Here is a 7,418-nt window from a genome sequence, read left to right as displayed (position 1 = left end):
TTTTTCAAAATTGGTATCTAAAATATTTGATCCTTTTTCAATTTGAAAAACCCTCTTGAACTCTAAGGGGAGAATTTCATTAAGTGGGAGTTTTGGTTTAGTCAAAGGAAAAGCATTTGAAACAGGGGGAGAAAATTTCAAATCTTAAAAATGCTTCTCAAAATCTTATTCATATACCTTTGACCATTTGCAAAAAGACTTTGAAAAGAATTTCCAAAAACATTTGCAAAAACAAAACATGTGATGCAAGCATGGTCCAAAATATTAAAATGAAGAAAGCAATCCATGCATATCTTATGAAAATATAAATTGGTTTAATTCCAAGCAACATTTGCACTTACCTTATGCAAACTAGTTCAATTCTGCACTTATATATTTGCTTTGGTTTGTGTTGGTATCAATCACCAAAAAGGGGGAGATTGAAAGGGAAATAGGGTCAAACCTTTTCCTAAATGATTTTGGTGGTTGAATTGCCCAAAACAAATAATTGGACTAACTAGTTTGCTCTAGATTATAAGTTCTACAGGTGCCAAAGGTTCAACACAAACCAATATAAAGTCCAAGAAAGGGTTCAAATAGAAAGTAGCAAAACCAACCGAAGGCTGCCCTAGTCTGGCGCACCGGACTGTCCGGTGTGCCACCGGACAGTGTCCGGTGCACCAGGGAGATCCACTCTGAACTGCTCAGCTTCGGGTTTTTGGGGAGCCACTCCGCTATAATTCACCGGACTGTCCGGTGTAGCACCGGACTGTCCGGTGTGCCATGCGGAGCAACGACTACAGTGCCAACGGTCGTCTGCAAAAGTGTACAGTAACAGTGAATAGTGCGAACTACGCGCGCAGAAGTCAGAGCAGGCGCCAGAAGGCGCATCGGATAGTGAACAGTGACTGTCTGATGCACCACCGGACTGTCCGATGGCCCCACTTGTCAGAGCTCCAACGGTCGAACCCTAACGGCTGGGTGACGTGGCTGGCGCACCGGACTGTCCGGTGCGCCCATCGACAGCAGCCTTCCCCAACGGCCACTTTGGTGGTTGGGGCTATAAATACCCCCCAACAACCACACTTCAAGGCATCCAAGTTTTTCAGACATCTCACTCAATACAAGAGCTAGTGCATTCAATACAAGACACAATTCAATTGAATCAAAGCCTCTCCAAGTCCCAATTCCACTCAAAGCAATTAGTGACTAGAAGAGAGAGTTTTGCTCGTGTTCTTTGAGCTCTTGTGCTTGGATCGCTTTTCTTCTTCCCCATTTCTTGTTCTCAACACATTTGTAATCAAAGCAAGAGACACCAAGTTGTGGTGGTCCTTGTGGGGTCTAAGTGACCCATTTGATTGAGGAGAAAAGCTCATTGGTCTTTGTGATCGGTGGAGAGAGGGAAAGGGTTGAAAGAGACCCGGTCTTTGTGACCACCTCAACGGGGAGTAGGTTTGCAAGAACCGAACCTCGGTAAAACAAATCACCGTGTCATCCGCTCTATTTCTTTGGTTGATTTGTTTTCGCCCTCTCTTTCGGACTTGACTTTATTTCTAACGCTAACCCCGGCTTGTAGTTGTGCTTAAAGTTTATAAATTTCAGATTTGCCTATTCACCCCCCTCTAGACGACTTTCAAGAACCACCATGTTGGATGAGAAAATGACTAAACAACCATAATAAGATTTGTAGATCTTGAGAATACATAGAGTTTTGTATTTTCCAAGTTTTTTATTTGAAGTCATCTTGTTTACGAAAACTACGTCTGATTTTAAAATTAAAAAAATTGAATTTCTAAAACAACCTCGGATGGAAAAATCACCAAAATGAAAGTTGTAGGTTTTGAAAAGCTATAAAACTTTGTAGTTGACAACTATTTGATTTGAAATCATTTGGTCACGCAAAACTATATTTGAATTTGAAATTCGAAATTTTCAAATGGCCTCGAATGAAAAAACCACCAAAATAAAAGTTATAGGTCTCAAAAAATTATTTAGCTTTAAAGTAGTTGAAAACTTTAAAATTTAAAATCATCTTATCATATAAAAATATGTTTGAAGTTTTGAAATTTAAAATTTAAATTTTGTAAATGATCTCGGATGAAAAAACTATAAAAATGAAAGTTGTAGGTCTCAAAGAGTTATGCAACTTTGTAGTTAACAACGTTTTCATTTAAATTCATTTAGTGACTTAAATAATCAATTTACTCTAGAGTTGCTATAATACGTGGGGAAGAAAACGTAATATAGACACAAGTGATATAAGAGGTGGAGTTGTAGAGGAGGTTGTGCGTGAGAGAGATTGCGAGTTTGAATCTCACAGGCCACAAAACACGTGAATTACATTAAAAATGGTGGAAATGATAGGGCAATGGGTAAGACAATGACACTGGTTGGTGGATTGTTCCCGTAATTAAAAAAATTGTTTTTAGGTTTTTTGCGATTCTTAATTTATTACGTGTTTTTTATCGAGTGTTTTTGACAGTCGGTAAAGTTTTTGACGAGTGCCCGAAAAACACTTGATAAAAATCTTTTACCAATAAAATATTGCCGAGTGTAACACTCGACAAAATCTTTACCGAATATCTAACACATTCGGCAAATAAGTCGAGTCTAGTAGTGGCATGCGCCGGTGGTGCACAAGAGAAATACGGCGGCAACGGACAGCTGACGAGCAACAGAAGCCATAGCGTCGATCAGAACGAACAGCTTCAGTAGGATGATGTAAGATCAGGTTCACAAATTGTTATCACCGTAACTCATAACTAACAGAAATAATTAGCATGTAAGATCGAACAACGTACTCTATGTCACACCGAGTTTCAGGGGCAATAAGACCCGAACACGAGCACAATCACCAAGTGTGCTAGGACCAAGTCTCACACATATGATGACTCATGATACAGAAACGAATGTCACATCTTTATTATATAATAGGAGTTCTGTACAAAATAAATAAATAATTACATCATAAGGAGACAACGATGCAACAACTCAAAGTTGATTGGGAGACGACGGCCTAGACCCCTCACGAACTCATCACAACATCCTTCATTTGTCTCATCCTGCGGTACTGGTCCTTGACCTGTGGGGGTGTGAGACAACAAGGGTGATGTCATATACGTTCATCACTCAACAAGTTGTGGGGAATAATGTGCATGAACTCGCCAAAGGTGGGAGCTCATGTGAAGTGTAAGGCTTACCAGAGAGGATGGTTGAAGCTGAGCATTGCTTTTAAAGTTGGTCAAAATTTTATTAGCAGTTACTAAGTGTAAGTAGATACCAATCCAAATAAGTAATAGATCAAAATTGGTAACAACACCCGCGATGCAATGCATATGATAAATTAAGTTTAGTTCCATAAATTACTCATGTGAGTGTCCGAGCCGCTCATGACCGTGAGCATGGCTGATATACCAGTTTTACACTATGCAAAGGTTGCACATCTTTACCCACAAGTCATGTTACCCATCTGCCAAGGGGTCATGAATCCCATACACCTCTACTAAGGAAGCGAGGCAGGGTAACACTACGAAGCCTTTACAAAGTTTCACTAGCTTTAGAAAACCCGCTACAGTTTCTAGGAAGTCCCAATGCAGGGATCCCTCGCCTGACCGCCATCGCAACAAAATCAACCCGAGGACCTCCCTACACCGACCACTCCCCTACTGCCCTTGCCCCTTTCGGGTAAGGTAGTCATCCACTATCTTTCCTAAAATTTGTCAGCCAAGGGCGTCCCATACCACCCTTGTGGTAGCGCTGTTTTCCCGAGTGGTTCTCCATGTTCCAATTAACAATATGATTTTATCATGAACAATAATTAAACAACAATATAATTGGAACATGATCATAATGAAACATTAGTTTCCCAAAACCAGGTAGAGCAATAGCAAATCTACCCAATGATTCATTTGTTTGCAAGGTGGGGAATAAACAATGCTAGGGAAACCTATTAGGTCCCATCAAATTAACATGAGCATGTCACAGCGATTAATAGTGAACATTATTAGGTAAAAAGGAGTGATTAGGGGCACAACTTGCATGGGACTCGAGATTCCAGGTACCAACTTGCTCTTCAGGTGACTCGTAACCTCGCTGCTAGTCATAGCAATACAGGAAAACATGGTATATGCAAAATTAACATCACACCAAACATAAGCACAAACTGCATAATAATGATCTACGCGATGCTACGAGATCGTGGGTTCAAGAACCACTAAATTTGGAGCTACGGTTGATAGGATATGGTTTTCTGAAGTTTTAGATGATCAAAACGTATATTCTATATTAATTAACATAAATCATATGAAAGAAATATTCAAAATAAACACATAATTCAATTGTAATCTAAGTTATAACGGGAGTAGAGGTCATATTCTAGTCAAATTATAATTATAGTCTGGTTATAATCGTAGATAGGTTAACTTTGATTAGCATGTTCAATTTACTAAACATAAATTAAACAATATTAATTTATATAAAAAAATATGCGCTATGATAAAACTAATGTTGTTATTGTGTAGACGATGTCATTATGAAGCCATCACAATTGGAACGGAGTAAGTCGGAGTTAAAACGGATGAGATATGGACTAAACACGATTCTAGGTTATTTAGGATTAATTTTATACCTAAAAACGACTTCCAGGGGTTTATATGCAAAGTCTCCATTTAATTCTATTTTCTTTACACTGAAAAATGGATGGCGGGTTAATTTGTAATGAGTCAGGGGACCTCTATTTAACTCGCACCCAACGAAGGGGGTATGGGCCGACTTCGGTCGTTGGATCCCCAACCGAGCGCCTAGATTAGATCGACCCACACGCGCCCCAATCCGAGCTCTACCTGATCCAATTAGAGCCGCACGCGCCAACAGCTATGGTGCAGATTCGATCTAACCGATTGGCTCCATGTTCTAATCCCAGCCGCCGGTACTGATCAAACGACCAGGAGGCCATCGCTCTCCTCCAAACCAACCATGGCGGCGCTACCGTTCCGCAGTGACGCCCTCACCGGCGCCGAGCCCAACTACACACCCAGCGCTCTACCCCCGAATCTACCTGATGCATAAGAGATAGTACATTAAGGTGAATGCGATGGTGGGTTACTTATTGGCGGTGGGTATGGCGACGAGGCTGCCCACGGTACCCGCGGCACCACGACGGAAGTCGATGCTCCGTCGAGCAATTTAGGTGGCACAAGTGACGAATTCCAAGTGGCACGATTTTGGCCACCCTCCCACACACCTGAAGAAACCCTAGGGCACAATTCCAAGGATCCGGTTGACGGCGAACCGACGCCCACGCGCGGTGGCTTACTGAGCTCGATGCCTTCTCACTCTCCCTCGATTTCGTTTGTAACTTTGAGCACTACCGTTTGATTTCCGCGCATTGAAGGACGAGGTGATCAGCGCGGCTCCTGTTTTATGGACGAGCGTGGCTATACCGGCCCCTAGCTAGAGCTTCGGGATGGCGCAACGACCGACGTCGCGTTCTCCGGTCGAGAAGAGGAACAATAGCGGATGAAGGGCCCACGTGTCAGAGGAGGCCAGAGCTGGCGCACGCTCACGGGTGGCCGACAAGCGGGCCTGTTGTGCCAGTGTAACAACCGGGCAGCGCAGAAGAGAGTTAGTGGAGATGGGCCGACCAGGCCGCATTTCGGCCCAAGCGGCAACAGGTGAGTTTTTCTTTTTGTTTCTATTTTCTTTTCTATTTTTTATTCCCACCTTCAAAATTCAGAGTTAAATATGGGTTTCAAATTCTAATCTAAATGCAACATCCAGAATAGCATCATGAAGGCAAAGTATATATTTTTATAGTCTTATGTATTTATTTTAATTATTTTGATTCCTTTGTTTAGTTAAAGGTTCAAAGTATGTTAGGCACCCATATTATTTCTTTTTAGGAAGAATTATTACTCTTCAGTGTGTGTGATCAAATCCCATGTAACAATAAATATTCATTACCTTACTTGTTTAGGGAAAAACAATGTTTTCTCTTTTACCAAGAGCCACTTTATCTTGAATATATTTATGGGCATTCTTTAAATTTCATGCGAAGAATAACTTGTCCTACTAGATTGAAGATATTCCTATTTTATGTTTACTCAATTTCGTAGTATTATTTCTTACAAAAGACATAGAAGGAATACCGAACTCGTAGCTCAGTTTTAGGGTTTACACTCTACTCAACAAACAATCCATTATGATTATATAACATAGTCTACTCATATATATATATATGCTATTCTCATTCCCATATTCTGTCACCATTCATTCCCCCCTTCCCGCAAAGCCTATTCTCATTCCCCCGTACAACCCACATCTAGCTAAAATTAAAAAACGCACATGGCCCAAGGGGATTGAAACTCACAACCCTTCAGGCAAATGTGAGCAGTAGCTACCACTACACCATATGTGTGTTTATGTCTACATCTATGACAGGAAAAAAATCTACTACATTTCTCCCCAAGCCTACCTGCTACCCTTGCACAATACCTTGTAGTAGTAGTATCACCGAGATTCTTGAATTATATTTTTGGATGGATAGAGCAGTATTTAAAGAAGAGCCTTGCATGCAATTTTTTGTTTGAATAATATTTTCAACTTAAATTTCTTTTTTGCATGCGTGGCATTTATTCTCCGTAATATTTTTTCTATGGATCTTACTTGTGAGTCATTTCATAAACCAACACCAAGGATGAATCCATGTTTCTTACTTGGAAACCCCGAACAAACACTACTAGCAAGAGGCGCTCGTGTTGACATCGCTCATCGACGACGAGAAGAAGCTTGACAACTATCAGTTCGACCTCTCGAAGCAGTCCTACGTGGTCGCAAGACACTGTGTACGATAAGCTCTGACGCAGCCGCTGCTTGGACACGGTCCAGAGCGGCTGCACCGCGCTGTCCATCGTCAAGCAGGGGGACCTCATGGTTGTCACCAACATCGGCGACTCTCGGGTTGTTCTGGGCACCACATCCAACGACGGTGCCATCACGTCGTCCAACTCATTGTCCACCTGAAGCCCAACCTGCCATGTAAGTTGCTACTGATTGGCCATATATTCTTGTGCGCTCGGACGACGACCGTTGCTGACGTTGTGTGAGTGTCCTCGAACATGATGTATGTAGAGGAGTGGCACATCCGGTGGTACAACGACCAGGTGTACTACCTCGCTGATGAGCACGGGGTGCACTTCTTATGGCAGCCCAGCCAAGTCATCAGTACTCGACATGTCGCGCGCGTTCGATGACTACTATATGAAGGACTGTGGTGTCACCTCGGCGCCGGAGGTGACGCAGGGGAGGACCGACAACAATGACCAGTTCGTCATCCTCGCCACCGTCGGGTAGCTTTTGTGTCGGTTGCCTTTAATTCTCTTCACAAACACACACACACTTGCCTTTTTGTTTAAGCAAGCATGTATGGTGGCGCGTGCCTG

Source organism: Zea mays, chromosome 1, assembly GCF_902167145.1.
Source record: "Zea mays cultivar B73 chromosome 1, Zm-B73-REFERENCE-NAM-5.0, whole genome shotgun sequence".
Taxonomy (NCBI): Eukaryota; Viridiplantae; Streptophyta; class Magnoliopsida; order Poales; family Poaceae; genus Zea; species Zea mays.
Note: the sequence above shows the minus strand (reverse complement) of the source record.